This window comes from Rutidosis leptorrhynchoides, chromosome 3, assembly GCF_046630445.1.
Source record: "Rutidosis leptorrhynchoides isolate AG116_Rl617_1_P2 chromosome 3, CSIRO_AGI_Rlap_v1, whole genome shotgun sequence".
NCBI lineage: Eukaryota > Viridiplantae > Streptophyta > Magnoliopsida > Asterales > Asteraceae > Rutidosis > Rutidosis leptorrhynchoides.
In genome coordinates, this window is record NC_092335.1 from 238,900,657 (window position 1) to 238,919,782 (window position 19,126).

Consider the following 19,126-nt stretch of genomic DNA (forward strand, 5'->3'; position numbering starts at 1 on the left):
TTTATAACTGTTTTACGAAATAGACACAAGTAATTGAAACTACATTATAAGGTTGAATAGATCGAAGACGAATATGCCCCTTTTAGCTTGGTAACCTAACAATTAGGGAACAGACCCCCTAATTGACGCGAATCCTAAAGATAGATCTATCGGGCCCAACAAGCCCCATTCTGGAATTTGGAATGCTTTAGTACTTCGAAATTATCATGTCCGATGGGTGTCCCGGAATGATGGGGATATTCTATATGCATCTTGTTAATGTCGGTTACCAGGTGTTCAATCCATATGAATGATTTTTGTCTCTATGCATGAGACATATGTTTATGAGAATTGGAAATATGAAATCTTGTGGTCTATTAAAATTATGAAATGATTATTTATGATAAACTAATGAACTCACTAACCTTTTTGGTTGACACTTGAAAGCATGTTTATTCTCAGGTATTAAAGAAATCTTCCACTGTGCATTTGCTCATATTAGAGATATTACTTGGAGTCATTCATGACATATTTCAAAAGACGTTGCATTCGAGTCGTCGAGTTCATTAAGATTATTACTAAGTCAATTATAGTTGGATATATTATGAAATGATATGCATGCCGTCAACTGTCGATGTAAGGAAAGTTTTTCTTTTAAAAAAAACGAATGCAATGTTTGTAAAATGTATCATATAGAGGTCAAGTACCTCGCGATATAACCAAATGTAATGTATTCGTCCAGATAGATTAGGAAGGGTTACGACATGTGGTATCAGAGCGGTGGTCTAAGCGAACCAGGTATTGCATTAGTGTGTCTAACTGATAGTTGTTTAGATGCATTAGTGAGTCTGGACTTCGACCGTGTCTGCATGTTAAAAGTTTTGCTTATCATTTTTGTCGGAAATCATCTGCTTATCATCCTTAGGAAATTACCTGCTCATTATACTTAGTCTAGACACGTTTTACTGCATTTACTGCATGAATAGTGTATAGACAAAATTCATATCTTAGCGTATCTGTTATTGTTACCTTTGCCTGACAGCTTCCGTAGATTCCTCCGTAACTTATGGGATTTTAGTATTATATATGCATATGTAAATTATGTATTGCAGGGTACTAATCTACATCCTATAATCTATTTCTTATCGAAAATCCTTCATCTGATCGTACGAGATGAATCCCTCAACCAGTTCGAATTCCTCGGATTCCGATAACTATTCCGATATGGATTTTCACTCGAGCTCCGAAAGCAGTGTAACCGGAATGGATCAACCGATTAGCCATCATCTATTCTGGATGAATTGGGGCTGGGTTTGTAGCCTCCTCAATCATTGGAGACAAGAAGAAGGTGATCCTTTTCATCCACCACATTGCCCTCTTGGCGAAGAACCTGAAGCACTTACCGGCGAACCAGTTCGAAACACCATCTTCTCTCTCATTTCCAGGGTATCTCATCACGATTATATACTATACCAAAATCTAGATCATATTTATCCGCTCGTCCGAACCAACAATCACCCCAGTGTAATAGAAGAAGTCAACGAGCTTCGCGCTCGGGTAGTGGCTTTGGAGAATATGGTGCAAAGGTTACAAACACCAGCAGCAGCACCAGCAGCATAACCAGTACCACCATCACCAACGCCAACAGTACCATTAACACCACCAACAACAACCGCATCGCAAACCTCAACTTCCCAATCTGTCACACGAACATCAACGTCATATGCACCATAGATACCAAGGAGTACCAACAACAATGAACGATGAAGTATTAATTCATAACTTCATTGAAGAAATATTTTGCGAAGAATATGTGGTTTCTAAAAGTTTTAGAAATTATTTATTCTAACTCAAAACGAAAATCAAATGAGTTTAATATCATATTGACTCATTAAATCCATAATTACATCTGAAGAAAATATATATGTATATATATTTTCATAAAGATTGTAATTAAAAATTCTTTCGTACAAACTGTTAATGGTGAAAATATTTTAACGGATAGGTAATACCCGAGGAATACTTAGATTTCACATTAATAAGGTATACTATACATTCTTCGAATCTGATTCAACGGTCATTTACTATCATACTTACAGCCACAAGACATACGAATCCGTTCACCACATAATAACTATTTTCATTCAATTTCATATTTGGATTTTGATCCATCAGAATTCAACAAGTGGCATAATGAAGAAAACATTGGATAAAATAAAATTTGTTAGTAACAAACAAATTAACTATGAGAAATTCTGTTAAGAATCCACGCTAACAAAGTCCTAGCTAACTGTTCCTAGCTAACTGTTAATTCCTTATTACATTTATTTATCACAATTTAAGTATCGCAATTTATTTATCGCAATTTAAATTCTCGCAATTTTATTTATCGTCATTTAATTTCTGTTATTTATTTTACGCACCTTAAATATCGGGACACGTATACAAGGTTTTGACATATCATATCGACGCATCTATATATATTATTTGGAATCACCATAGACACTTTATATGCAGTAATGACCGAGTTAGCTATACAGGGTTGAGGTTGATTCTACAATAATATATATAATTTGAGTTGTGATCGAGTCTGAGACATGTACACGGGTCACGATACGTATTAATTAATTTGAATATTATAAACTATATATGAATTATTGAGTTAGTGACTGTGGACTACTAACTGTGGACTACCAAGATTGGACAATTAAAATAAATTAAAATATTGATTATAACATATGAAACTAAACAATTCTTCAAGTTTGCCACTTGATTTCATCCTAAACCTCATTTGTATCTTGATGATTACAATTTTTGTTCAAACCTTTCATGATTCTTGAAAACACCTCAATCGAGATGATGAACCAACCGCACTTCATCTACAAAAGAAAAGATTGATGAATATAGTTATGCACCTGAAAAACTCTCGGAAACTGAGTAAACGTTTAACACGTATCTGTGCTAGTTCCTTTGGCATTGTTATTACTGAAAATAACTTTGCAACTACTGTTCGAGATAGCCAGTTTTGTCACAGCTCCAGCAAGTCAACTTCGAATTTTTGTTCGAAAAAACCTTATTATAACCTTGATATATACGTTGTCTTTTTGCCTTTGTTACCTGTAACCTTTTATGTTCTGCAATATTACCAACAGATGTACCAGCAACCTCGTTGCTTCTTGGCTTAAATCTCTCTAATAAATCATTATATTTATTCATTGAAACCCTATCATATACTTATCCGTATCTTGTAACGAGAACTGCCATACCAATTACCAGGAATCAGCAATCAGTACTTTGAAAACTCACAGCATATCTACATCAACAGTTATATGTATAACATTTATCTCTTAGAATTATGATCTTTCATTCTGAAATTCTGAAAAGCACCCAGTCTACAAATTAATACTCTTAACGTTGAAAATGCTGATGAAGCAGCAAAAACTATAAGCGACCTTAACAGTTGAAAGTGATGATAAAGAATAGTATGTTTGCAAAGCTCAAAAGAAAAGTTAGAACTGGAAAATGGATTAGGCAAACCATTAAGGAGGCTGTGGATAAATCACAAAGACTAAACCTGCCCTCAAAGAATCCAAATGATTCAGTACCTGCTGAAGTCATTAACGAATACCTTGCTTCTGACTCTAAACTCTTGCAGACAAATTTTCTTCGTCGTCAATCGATATTAGAAATTCTAAGACATCATCGTATCTTTCTTTATTAATACCCACAATATTTCTGAAGATATCTTCATAAATATTCTCGTCCGATATTAATTATCTCTCTGCGCTATCTGTGTTATATCATTAAAGGAAACTGTTTTAGTTTCTATATTCTGTAAACCTTCGAATTTAAAATATGAATGTTTTTTGAAGTAGGGTTGGGAACTGAAGCATGAGTTAGTATAATATAATGACACTTGATAACGTGATTATATTACATTAAGTCATGCTGAGTTTCTAAATGGAACATGATGATTCACAGACCATACCGTCATCATGTGCCATGTTACACGACTCTTATATTCTATCTAATCTATAAACGTATCAAGAACATATTTTCTTGATAGTTCTATCTTTCCTTCTGAATTCTGGTAATTTAAAAAATCAAGATCGTGCTATTATAATCTCACTCAGAACCTTAATCATGTTCATTCGATACTCCATACCTACGAATTCTGTACCATTACTTGCTTTATATAAAGTCAGGAAGAGAAAACAAAAGCATGGAGCTCCGAAATATAAAGAAGAATATAAAATCTGATAACAGCACATAGATTACAAACCGTGTATATCAATGTTTATCGCAACATAAAGACACGGGAGAATTAAAAACACTATAACCCCAAGGGCGAAATAGAATAAAACAGATTCCTCCAGTGAAAATTGGAAAAGGAGAATAATTGTTGCGATAGTAAGGATAAGGACAAGAATCAGAACTGGATTAAGCATTTTCACCATCTTTTGAATTTGGAAATTGAGTATAGGAATGGTAAAAATAAGGGAATGGAAGAAGCTAATTTATAGTGAAATATCTGATAAAGAAATCAAGGAAGATCTCCGCATTTAATTAAAGTGGATCCTAAATTCCCTAAATCTCGAAGAATCAGATCTTATAGATTTCCAAGATTTCCTTTTGAATCCCTTAAATTTCAGAATTCAACCATGATTAGTCAAAAGTTATGATGAAACATGTCTTTTACATTTCACTATTTAGTGATAGCTTCACTCGTACTCTTCGGGTAATCGAAATATCTTATCCATATTTACTCAATAGTAATAAAACTCTATTTATCAGCTCAAATTCATCATGAAAACATTTTTAATGTTAGCTATGACGATCTCGATCAAATTTCGGGACGAAATTTCTTTAACGGGTAGGTACTGTGACAACTCGGAAATTCACGATAAGCAAAGTCTATTAATCAGAGTCTCGAAATTTTTGAACTATTTTATGAAATCACTTGACCTTGACTATTACCGACGATTCACGAACCTTTGAATTGTAAGCACAAATGTATATATATAAATGATTATATATGTAAATAACTATATATAATAAATTAGTTATATTAATGAACTATTTTGTGATTAAAGATAATTTAAAATAACTAAAACTTGTTATTGTGAATATATAGGGTATATTGAATTTAAATGATTTCGAACATAATGTGTTAACAGTAGACAAGTATGTATATAAAAATAGATATTAATAAACTATATAAATATTAACTATTATGAATATATACACAAATTAAACATACATAATATATAAATTAAAGATACAATAAATAAATTTGTTCAGTTACGAATATATGTTTTAATATAGATATATACAAATGATATAGGTTCGTGAATCCGAGGCCAACCCTATACTTGTTCAATGTCGTTCTATGTATTTTTACTACAAAATACAGTATGGTGAGTTTCATTTGCTCCCTTTTTAAATGCTTTTGCAATATATATTTTTGGGACTGAGAATACATGCGCTATTTTTATAACTGTTTTACGAAATAGACACAAGTAATTGAAACTACATTATAAGGTTGAATGGATCGAAGCCGAATATGCCCCTTTTAGCTTGGTAGCCTAAGAATTAGGGAACAGACCCCCTAATTGACGCGAATCCTAAAGATAGATCTATCGGGCCCAACAAGCCCCATTCTGGAATTTGGAATGCTTTAGTACTTCGAAATTTTCATGTCCGATGGGTGTCCCGGAATGATGGGGATATTCTATATGCATCTTGTTAATGTCGGTTACCAGGTGTTCAATCCATATGAATGATTTTTGTCTCTATGCATGGGACGTATGTTTATGAGAATTGGAAATATGAAATCTTGTGGTCTATTAAAATTATGAAATGATTATTTATGATAAACTATTGAACTCACTAACCTTTTTGGTTGACACTTGAAAGCATGTTTATTCTCAGGTATTAATGAAATCTTCCGCTGTGCATTTGCTCATATTAGAGATATTACTTGGAGTCATTCATGACATATTTCAAAAGACGTTGCATTCGAGTCGTCGAGTTCATTAAGATTATTACTAAGTCAATTATTGTTGGATATATTATGAAATGATATGCATGTCGTCAAATGTCGATGTAAGGAAGTTTGTCTTTTAAAAAAACGAATGCAATGTTTGTAAAATGTATCATATAGAGGTCAAGTACCTCGCGATGTAACCAAATGTAATGTATTCGTCCAGATGGATTAGGACGGGTCACGACACATAACGTCATCATGTGCCATGTTACATAACTCTTTCATTCTACTTAACTTCTAAACATATCAAGAAAGTATATTCTTGATAGTTCTATTCTTAGTGATTCTGGTAATTTGACAAATCAAATCGTGCTATTACGTTCTTTCTTGTTTAGAACATTAAGTTCATTCGAAACTCCATACTTACGAATTCTGGACCATTACTCGCTTTACTGGAGGTCGAGAAGAGAATAAAAAGGCAAAGAGCTCCAAAATATAAGAGAAAATATAAAGCCCGATAACAACACATAAATTACAAACCGTGGATATCAATGTTTAACGCAACATAAGACACGGGAGAATTAAAAATACTATAACCCCAAGGGCGAAGTAGAAGTAAACAGATTCCTCCGGTAGAAGTTGGAAGAGGAGAATGATTGTTGCGATAGTCAGGATAAGGACAAGGATCAGAACTGGATTAAGCATTTTCACAATCTTTTGAATTTGGGAATCGAGTAAAGAAGTGGTGAAAACTAATGGAACGGAAAAGGTAAATTTATAATGGAAATATCAGACGTAGTAATCGGGACAGATCATCGCATTTAATTAAAGGGGATTCTAATTTCCTTAAATCCCGAAGAATCATATCTTAGCTTTCAAAAAATTTCTTCAAATCCCGTGAATTCCGGAATTCAACCGAGACAACGTCAAAAGTTAAGACGAACCTTATTTTCTAAATTCAAACGTAACTACGTCAAAAGTTAAACCTGTATCTCAATCTTTTGTGACAGCTTCACTGGTACGTTTCACATAATCGAATCGTTTTGTCTATATTAATCAAGAATGATAAAGCTCTGTTTATCAACTCATATTTGTCATGAAAACATTTTTATTGTTAACCATGATGACCACATTCAAATTTCGGGACGAAATTTCTTTAACGGGTAGGTACTGTGACGACCCGAAAATTTTCCACCAAATTTAAACTTAATCTGTAAATGATTCTAACACGATAAGCCAAGTTATTAACCGAGTCTCAAAATGTTTGAACTATTTTCATGAATGCATTTGACCTTTAACTATTCCCGACGATTCACGAACAATTATGTATAAATAAATATGTAAATATATATATGTAAATATAAAAATAAGTGGATATATTAATTTGAAATAACATAATATCATTTGATCATTTGAAATAAATATGTAGAGTAATATACAAAATAAATAAGTATCGGTTGACAGAAGTACTGGATATTACTCGAGTCAGAGTTGAAATTAGTGTAAAGAAACATGTCATCAGTCAGTTCCATGTTGTAAGAGAAGATGAGAAAGAGTACAAGTTCACAGAGGCTGATTTTCAGAATCTAGACATGCTTGACATCGTTCACATCCACAACTACCTTAGTATTCTCGCAATTCGACCGTATGCTAAATCTCATGCTTTGGAAGCTGTGAAGAGATACATGATGGAGATAATAGAACTGATGAGACGTGATGACTTTCAGATTGGTCTCGAAGCAAAAAGGAAAAAGATTCAAACCACATGTTCGAATCAATTCACAAAGGGACTGGAGGATATGAAAATGTTTCAAATGCAAATCAAACCCGAAGGGTTTGTATTTGTAAATTCACAAAAAGAAAAGGTGTTCATCCGAACTGACGAGCTACACAAATATTCAGATGGTACACTAAAAGCTGCACTGAAGTATCTCAAGTTCTGTCAAAGCAAATTTGATGACATTGACATGAAAATGGGTCTTGCATAGTTCATTAAACACATCAGAGATCGTCTCAATCTCAGGATCTGAACTAGATAATTTAGATTCTTCGTGGTCAAAGAAAAAGAAGGTATTTCAAAGAAATGGATGAATATCCATTACATGAGGGAGATCCAAGAAAGGTATGGGGAGTCTGGAAATCTTCAAAGAAGATTTCAGATAATCAAGTTGAATTTTCTGACCCCACTAGCAAAAGATGGAAAGCTACTTTTGGACCTCTCAAGATTACTCAATAGGATTACATTGTAATTTTCACATTTAACACTAAGGGGGAGATTGTTAGGACCCCGAAGTATGTATAGTGTTAATGTGAAACATGCCTAAATGAAGGTTCCTTTGAAGAGGGCTATATAAGGAACCAAAGTAGTCCTAATTAGATAGCCATTGCATTGTAACTGAGTTTAAGAAGCTGTGGAATGTAATTTTACCAATTCTCTCTAATACCGAATCTGTTCTTCACTTACCGAGTCTCTATCTAACTCATCACATCTTCTAATCTCACTATGATCTGACCTATCAAGGTTTTTCTTGAGAAGTTCTTCGAGTTCCTGCTTGAAATCTTCATAAAGTCTAAGAGCCATATTCAGTTTGGTAGCATCTGACATGTCATAACCTTCCTGTAACCTTTTGAACTCATTCCATATGTCCTTAGCAGTAGTATTGTTATCAACATTTTCAAACAACTCATACGGGATGGCTTGCATGATGACATTTTTAGCCTCAATATCACCCTGAGCTCTCTCACATCTCTCTCCAGAAAGTTCAAAGACTGGAATTGGCATACCAGTATCCGGATGATACTCTACAACTGGACTATCTCTCAAAGAAACCCATATGTATTTTTCTTTCTCACCGTTGTAGTCTATGTACTGAGTGATACGATGAAGCCACTGGTTGTACTTGGCATCAAACAACACTGGAAGTCTGGAATCTGATTCCAATGATCAATGTATCTTGAGTAGACATATTGATAACAAATGAGGTAGATTCGGTATATCACACAATCCAAGATTCTGGTTCACAAAATCTAACAAAAATGTCAGATTCGGTATCTGGTTCGGTACTGTAGCAGACTCGGTATCTGGTTCGGTACTTAGCAGATTTGGTATATATCAGATTCTATATCAACTGATAAGAATAACAAGTATCACACCCTGATTCGGTATAGATTTGGTTAATACATAATATGAAGCCTTAAGTCACTTAAAACTCAAAGTATCAAGTGAAACAGAGATTTTGGTTCGGTAGCCAAATTCTGTAAAATTTGAACTCAGAACAATCCAATTCCTTTGAAACAGACTCGGTAACCTTGCTGCACAAGGAAACAAGTTAGTAACAATCAAAATATCAATGAAACCGAGAGTTTATGATATTGAATGTCAACTGTAGCAGCTGATAAACCGAGTCTAAGTGTAAAACTTAGAAAATCAAATGAATCCTTGCTCAAACCACACCAATTAGCTGTGTATCTGGTTCGGTAGCCAAATTCTGTAAAATTTGAAATCAAAACAATCCAATTCCTTTAAAATAGACTCGATAAACAACATTAACCGTCGAAAGTGATGATAAAGAATAGTATGTTGGTAAAGCTCAGAAAAGTTGGAACTGGAAAACGGATTGAGCAAACCATGAAGGAAGTTGTGGACAAATCACAAAGATTTAAACCTACCTTCAAAGAATCCAAATGATTCAGTACCGCTGAAGTCATTAGCGAATACCTTGCTCCTGACTCTAAATTCTTACGGACAAATCTTTTTCATTATCCACTGATATTAGAAATTCTAAGAAATCATCGTATCTTTCATTATAAATATCCTCGATATTTCTGAAGATATTTTCATAACAATTCTTATCTGAAATCATTTATCTTTTCGAAATATCAGTGTACATCAGAAAAGAAACTACTTTAGTTGCCAAAATTCTAAAAAATTAGAATTTAAAATATGAATGTTTTTGAAGTAGTGTTGGGAACTGAAGCATGAGTTAGTATAATATAATGACACTTGATCAACGTGATTATATTACAGTAAGTCATGCCGAGTTTCTAATGGGAAGTGATGATTCATAGATCATAACATCATCATGTGCCATGTTACATATCTCTTTCATTCTGCTTAACTTCTGAACATATCAAGAAAGTATACTCTTGATAGTTCTATTCTCAGTGATTCTGGTAATTTGACAAATCAAATCGTGCTATTACGTTCTTTCTTGTTTAGAACATTAAGTTCATTCGAAACTCCATACTTACGAATTCTGGACCATTACTCGCTTTACTGGAGGTCGAGAAGAGAATAAAAAGGCAAAGAGCTCCAGAATATAAGAGAAAATATAAAGCCCGATAACAACACATAAATTACAAACTGTGGATATCAATGTTTATCGCAACATAAAGACACGGGAGAATTAAAAATACTATAACCCCAAGGGCGAAGTAGAAGTAAACAGATTCCTCCGGTGAAAGTTGGAAGAGGAGAATGATTGTTGCGATAGTCAGGATAAGGACAAGGATCAGAACTGGATTAAGCATTTTCACAATCTTTTGAATTTGGGAATCGAGTAAAGAAGTGGTGAAAACTAATGGAATGGAAAAGGTAAATTTATAATGGAAATATCAGACGTAGTAATCGGGACAGATCATCGTATTTAATTAAAGGGGATTCTAATTTCCTTAAATCCCGAAGAATCATATCTTAGCTTTCAAAAATTTTCTTCAAATGAATTTCGGAATTCAACCGAGACAACGTTAAAAGTTAAGACGAACCTTATTTTCTAAATTCAAACGTAACTACGTCAAAAGTTAAACCTCTATCTCAATCTTTTGTGACAGCTTCACTGGTACGTTTCACATAATCGAATCGTTTTGTCTATATTAATCAATAATGATAAAGCTCTGTTTATCAACTCATATTCGTCATAAAAACATTTTTATTGTTAACCATGACGACCACATTCAAATTTCAGGACGAAATTTCTTTAACGGGTTGGTACTGTGATGACCCAAAAATTTTCGACCAAATTTAAACTTAATCTGTAAATGATTCTGACACGATAAGCCAAGTTATTAAACCGAGTCTCAAAATGTTTGAACTATTTTCATGAATGCATTTGACCTTTAACTATTCCCGACGATTCACGAATAATTATGTATAAATAAATATGTGTATATATATATATATATATATATATATATATATATATATATATATATATATATATATATATATATATAAGTGGATATATTAATTTGAAATAACATAATATCATTTGATCATTTGAAATAAATATGTAGAGTAATATACAAAATAAATAAGATGTTATTACAAAGTTCTATTACTTTCATTATTAATATTGATATGAGTATTATTATTAAAAGTATATATATATATATATATATATATATATATATATATATATATATATATATATATATGAAATTTGATAAGTATAAGTTGTTATATTATTATTGTTAATACTATTATTATCATTAATAAAATTAATAAATTTATAACTAATAATATTAGTGGTACTATTAATAATATTAATATTTTTTTTATTTAATGTGATCCTTATTAAAAATCAGTGTTAGAAATATTATTTTATCAATAGATAGTATATAGATACGAAAGTTGATATATGTAAATTGATATAGTATTATTATAATTTGTAAAAATTGTTATTAATAATATTATGATTATACATTTTATAGTAAAGTAATTACTATCATTATTATTAGTAATAATATAATTATTAGTACTATTATACTTGTATTACTATTACTATTAATTATAATATTAAGAGTATTATTAATATAATTATATGTATTAAAAGATTAATTATAATTTATAAATAAAAATAAATAAATATAAGAGAAATACAAATAAGAATAAAAAAAATAGATATATGAATACTAATACATATACTGTTATATATAAATATACGTACATAATACAGTTAGATATATGTTTATATACAAGTATTTATACAGATATTTATATATGTTTACAAACACAGAAAAATCGTATTCAGGTTCCCATCGTTTTCAAGCTGTACGTAATTTGTTTCCTCTCTAAAAGATCGTACCAATTAAGGGTTTAATCACAAGAAAAATTCCAAAAGCTGTTTGCAGTCCCTTTCTACTTTATTTTTTTTATTTTTTTTGGTACCTGATATAAAATCATGTCGACCACTAATTCAGATTATAAACGATCAAATTCAATGTTAAGGGACACCAATAAACCTCACATTATTATTTACCAATCACCAAAAACCCTTTACAGATTTTAATTAAATAAATTGAATCAGAAAAGAGGAAGAACACAGGCTTTATGCCCTGTTCTTGTTCTGTTTTTCTAATACCTCAAATACGAACCAAACCTCAAAATGTGCTAATGCAATGTTGTTAGTAATCTTCCAAATAAACTATCTGAAAAGTTTCAAGGTCCACGTTTTCTTATCACGTTCGAATTTTTGATTCAAAGTTTCAAATTCAAAAAGTCAAACTTTGTTCATCATCAAAATTCAAACTCGTTTTGAGGTTTCCAGTTAAATTGAGATTTCAGAAAGTTTTTAGAAGTCATTTACTACCTTTTTCATATTATACTTATAGTCTAAAACGTTCTTAATTTTTGAAATTGATTTTAAGTTGTATCGTGTTCTTCATAGACTTACAGCTATTTTTCTTTTTTTATTATTTTTAATTAATTGAAACACTTAATAAACATTTCTGTCTTGTTTAAGAATCCTAAGTTCAAATGAATTAATTATTATTTGCAATGGTTGCTCTCTGGTCGATTTCCAGTTTAGAGAAAGAGGGGAATAGGGATAAATATTAATACGGGTTATAAATAAACGGTTCTGTGTTTATCCAGAAAATGGTCAACAGCTAGCTAGGTTGATGTGTTGTCGGGTGTGCGAGAGGTCACGGGTTCAAGCCCGGTCATGGGCAATTCTTTTTAGAAAGGCTGTTTAAAGGGTATATAACTTTCATTTATATATTTATATATTTATTATTATTATTATTATTATTATTATTATTATTATTATTATTATTATTATTATTATTATTATTATTATTATTATTATTATTATTATTATTATTATTGTTGTTGTTGTTGTTATTATTATTATTATTGTTGTTATTATTATTATTAATTATGATCGATGTTATTACAAGTATTATAACTATTATTATTATTATTACTAATATATGTATTATTATTATTATTATTATTATTATTATTATTATTATTATTATTATTATTATTATTATTATTATTATTATTATTATTATTATTATTATTATTATTATTATTATTATTATTATTATTATTATTATTATGATTAAGGATTATTATTATTAGGTATTATAAGTTTATGAACTAAAATCTTATGAGCTTAATTAAGTTAAGTATGTATATAACTATAAAGTTTATTTTGATTAGGATATGAGTAACACAGCTATGGTCATGATTATGAGAATCAAAGTATTTATATATATTTGTATGTACAGACATAAAATCGTTAAAATTTTAAGATATTAGAATATTATGAGGAATGTTATGGCGTAAAATTAATGTTACAAAGTTATGATTTAAGTAATATAATTAAACTTAAGTAAAAATTTTGATTTAAAAAGTATTATTACAAATGTAAATTCGAAACTTCGAATATGAAAATTATATTTTGTTAAATAATATTAAGTATATATATAAATCTATGGATTTACAATTTATGGATAAAATTATGATTTAAATGAGCTATTAATTATTAATATCATTATTATCAATATTATTACTAACACTACCATTAATAATAATTAGTATTATCATTATTATTATTATTATCACTTTTAATATTATTACTAGTATCATTATTATTATTAAAATAAATATTAGGTATATAAAACCATATTTAAAACAAATAACCTAACTCTATTATTATATTTTTAATAAACATTAATTAATTATTCAAGATATATAAAATAAATATATTAATGTAACTTATTAAACATGACATATGAATCATTAAATATAACAAGTATATTAATATTATTAATATATGAACTTGATATATGTTTTAATACATATATGAATGATATAGGTTCGTGAATCCGAGGCCAACCGTGCATTATTCAGTGTCGTCATATGTATTTTTACTACAAAATACAGTATTGTGAGTTTTATTTGCTCCCTTTTTAAATGTTTTTGCAATATATATTTTTGGGACTGAGAATACATGCGCTGCTTTTATAAATGTTTTACGAAATAGACACAAGTAATCGAAACTACATTCTATGGTTGGATTATCGAATCGAATATGCCCCTTTTTAGCTTAGTAGCCTAAGAATTGGTGTTTATGATAATTGCCACCAATTGACGCGAATCCTAAAGATAGATCTATCGGGCCCAACGAGCCCCATCCAAGTTATGGATGCTTTAGTACTTCGAATTTATAATGTCCGATGTGAGTCCCGGAATGATGGGGATATTCTATATGCATCTTGTTAAGGTCGGTTACCAGGTGTTCAATCCATATGAATGAATTTTAATTCACGAGTTACGCGTGACAATATATGAAATCTTATGGTCTATTAAAATGATGGAAATGAATGATTATGATAAACTAATGAACTCACCAACCTTTTGGTTGACACTTGAAAGCATGTTTATTCTCAGGTATTAAATAAATCTTCCGCTGTGCATTTGGTCATTTTAGAGATATTACTTGGAATCATTCATGACATATTTCAAAAGACGTTGCATTCGAGTGTTTGAGTTCAACAAGATTATTATTAAGTCATTTCTAGTTTGGATATATTATGAAATGGTATGCATGCCTGTCAACTTTCGATGTAATGAAAGTTTGTCTTTTAAAAACAAATGCAATGTTTGTAAAATGTATCATATAGAGGTCAAATACCTCGCAATGTAACCAAATGTAATGTATTCGTCCAGATGGATTAGGACGGGTCGCTTCAAACCTGCTAGATTTGAATTCGAGCTGAGAGAGGTACAGGGATTGAGGAGAATTACAAAAGCTGATTTTAGGAGGATCTTTCAGCTTCCTCTTGTATAGAATGCTCCTACTTTTCCATCTACTGAGCAGATGATGAGTTTAGTTTTTCAGCTTGGTTATAATGGAGCTAATAATGTTCCTCCGGCAAAGTTTCAAAAGAAGTACTTGCATTCCTGGTGGTATGTGATCTTCTCGATCATCAATAGATGTTTGTTGATGACAAGGAGTGGACCCGATAGCCTGACAGTGCCAATGCTCAAGCTTTTCTACTCGTTCACAAGAGTGGAAAACCCAGATTATGCAGAACTCATGTGGGATCTAGTTCAAGCTCAAATGGATAAAACAAGGAGTTCCTACATTCCTTGTGAAAGGTTTTTCAGTATTTTTATTCATGATGCTATAAATGCTTGCAAAAATGCAAATATTTTTGTACCAGGTACACATGGATTACAGATGGTTAGATTTGGGGAGGTAAAGATGAATACCCCGGTGATCTCAGACAATAGATTCACTGCACCAATTCCAAATTGGTTAGTGAGGCTAGCTGGACCCCAAGACTCTAGAATGCGTTCTTACTTTGAGGCGGTAGGTACACCTTTTCCGAACCCAATACAACAAGTATAAGTTGAACCAGTCGCGGTTCCAGCCCCAGAGGTCGTAGAGGAACCTATAGTACAACAACCTGGGCCCGCTAATCCTCCACTTAGGATAAACATCAAATGCCCCAGAGTAGCTCAACAAGCTCAACCCGTGAGAATCAGGGAACCTAGTTCACCTTGGATTGAACCAAGCCTTTCTACAACACCTGAAGGTAGCAGTGACACCGATTCATCAGAAACTGAATCATCTCCCAAATTTCCGAAGAAGAGGACACGTTATATCCCAGATGAGATGATTCAGACTCCGCCAACTCAACGCGTAACTAGATCTAGGACTACGACTCCTATCATACACTAAACAGTTACTCCAACCATTGGTGATACAGGCAAGACCTAAAACCTGTTAGGTCACCTTCACCCATCTCCGTATCACATCCAATAATAACATTAAACCCTACATTAAATAAAGCGCAAGCTTCGATAGGCAAGAGAGCTAAAAGCATGGATGGTAAAAATACCAATCAGCCCATCCAATCTAATCAGGACGTAACAATAAATCCTACCCAGCAAGATGCTTCAGCATCTAAGGAAGTAAAGTCTTCCTCTGCAGTAAAGTCTGCGTTGAATCAATCGATTGAGGAAACTCAATCATTGAAGTCCAGAACGGCCGAAGGGGGGTCGAAAAATCTTGAAAAGGCACCCTGTGTATCGTCTGGAAATCCTATTGATGTACTTCATCCTTGTGATGTTGTATTGCCTCAACATACAACAGGGCCCGAAGGTCTCACTTATCTTGATGAGGGAGATCTGCCGCGTCCCATGGAAACGAATCAACATGACAATCCTTCAGGATATTTATCAAACTTCCAGCAGACTATTCCTTTGGTTCAAGAAATTGATCAATTGGTTCAAACCACTTCTCTTCCGGATTCTGAATCTCAGGGTCTGGGGGATGAGTCATTAACTGAAAAAGATGTGCTACCTCATGTTACATTAATGACTTCAGGAGTCGAAGATAGCAATATCTCTGCGAGATCTAAGCCGACGGGTAGTTCTGCTACTCTGTCAGATTTCCATGAGACTAAAGTCATGGAGGTGGGTGATTTGAAAGAATATTCGCCGGTGACAACTCCGGTTGTTGCCCAACCTCCATCAGAAGGGGATATCATGAATCTGACTAGTAGTATGTACAACCTTACATATAAGAATAATATCGCATGATTATCTTTAACTGCCCTCACGGTAACTCAAACACTTTCACCGACATCACCTTCAACAGTTGTTGCAGATGCTGTTCATATTGTTACTTTTCCACCATCACCCCAACGTTCAACAAATTATTATGATGCTTTGGAGCAAGAATATTTTAGCCGTATGTTTTCGCGTGTTAATCTTGATATTCTTCGACGTACTTCGCTCCAAGCTATGTTTTGTGCTAGAGTACGACATCCACTTACTTCCTGCTCGTCTCCATTAAGTACTCACCATGATGATGAACATGACGATTCTGATCCTCAGAATAGTCATGAGGGGGAGATAGGAGTAGATGGAGAATTTCTAACATTGGATATTTCAACAAGAGGTGGTGGTGTAAGGTCTGCTTCAACTTCATAAGCTCAACAGGTTCATACTGAATCAGAAATGGTTTATTCTCATGATGATGATGTTGAAAATATGGAACCTGAGCAAGTAATCATTCCAATCTTACAATCAACACAAGCTGAGGTTGAAGGTGGACAAGTAGATGAGGATTTGGATTTAAATGATTTCTATCTTGAGGAGACAGATGATGATGGATTTGTTATCTTGAGTACACTATCTTCTTTATCTGCTATTCCTGATGATGTAGAGATAGTTGATGAAGGGAATCCTGAACAAGAAGTACCAAAGTGATGATGAATAGGATTCTACTGATGAAGATGTTGGTGGTCAATATGAAACTCCAAATGTAGATTATATCTTTGATCATATTGAAGATGATAATGCTCCAACAGATGAAACAACTAATCCAACGAATAAAAGTGAGAGTTCGACTTCAGGTGCAACAACATCAAGTGCTACTGTGAATTCCTGGTTTAAATACAACAATGATTTATTTTTCAAAAATTGGGAACATCAACTGCAACTGGGAGTTGAACATGATTTCATAACGTTAAGGAACACATTCATCGAAGAAAATGCTTATAAGATCTTCCGCATGAACGAGACACCAAGAACTAAAAGGTTTACCTATATTGGTTCACGATTACTTCCAGCTAATGAACAAAACTAGTATGAGTTTATGTGGAGGAAACATATCAATCGAAATGAAGATGATTTGTGGCTTCAGATAAAGTATCGGTTGACAGAAGTACTGGATATTACTCGAGTCAGAGTTGAAATTAGTGTAAAGAAACATGTCATCAATCAGTTCCATATTGTAAGAGAAGATGAGAAAGAGTACAAGTTTGCAGAGGCTGATTTTCAGAATCTAGACTTGCTTGACATCATTCACATCTACAACTACCTTAGTATTCTCGCAATTCGACCGTATGCTAAATCTCATGCTTTGGAAGCTGTGAAGAGATACATGATGGAGACAATAGAACTGATGAGACGTGAAGACTTTCAGATTGGCGAAGCAAAAAGGAAAAAGATTCAAACCACATGTTTGAATCAATTCACAAAGGGACTGGAGGATATGAAAATGTTTCAAATGCAAATCGAACCCGAAGGGTTTGTATTTGTTAATTCACAAAAAGAAAAGGGGTCTTGGAGAGTTCATTAAACACATCAAAGATCGTCTCAAACTCCGGATCCGAACTAGAGAATTTGGATTCTTCGTGGTCAAAGAAAAAGAAGGTATTTCAAAGAAGTGGATGAATATCCATTACATGAGGGAGATCCAAGAAAGGTATGGGGAGTCTAGAAACCTTCAAAGAAGATTTCAGATAATCAAGTTGAATTTTCTGACCCCACTGGCAAAAGATGGAAAGCTACTTTTGGACCTCTCAAGATTACTCAATAGGATTACATTGTAATTTTCACATTTAACACTAAGGGGGAGATTGTTAGGACCCCGAAGTATGTATAGTGTTAATGTGAAACATGCCTAAATGAAGGTTCCTTAGAATAGGGCTATATAAGGAACCAAAGTAGTCCTAATTAGATAGTCATTGCATTGTAACTGAGTTTAAGAAGCTGTGGAATGTAATTTTACCAATTCTCTCTAATACCGAATCTATTCTTCACTTACCGAGTCTCTATCTAACTCATCACATCTTCTAATCTCACTATGATCTGACCTATCAAGGGTTTTCTTGAGAAGTTCTTCGAGTTCCTGCTTGAAATCTTCATAAAGTCCAAGAGCCATATTCAGTTTGGTTACATCTGACATGTCATAACCTTCTTGTTGCCTTTTGAACTCATCCCATATGTCCTTAGCAGTAGTATTGTTATCAACATTTTTAAACAACTCATACGGGATGGCTTGCATGATGACATTTTTAGCCTCAATATCACCCTGAGCTCTCTCACATCTCTCTCCAGAAAGTTCATAGACTGGA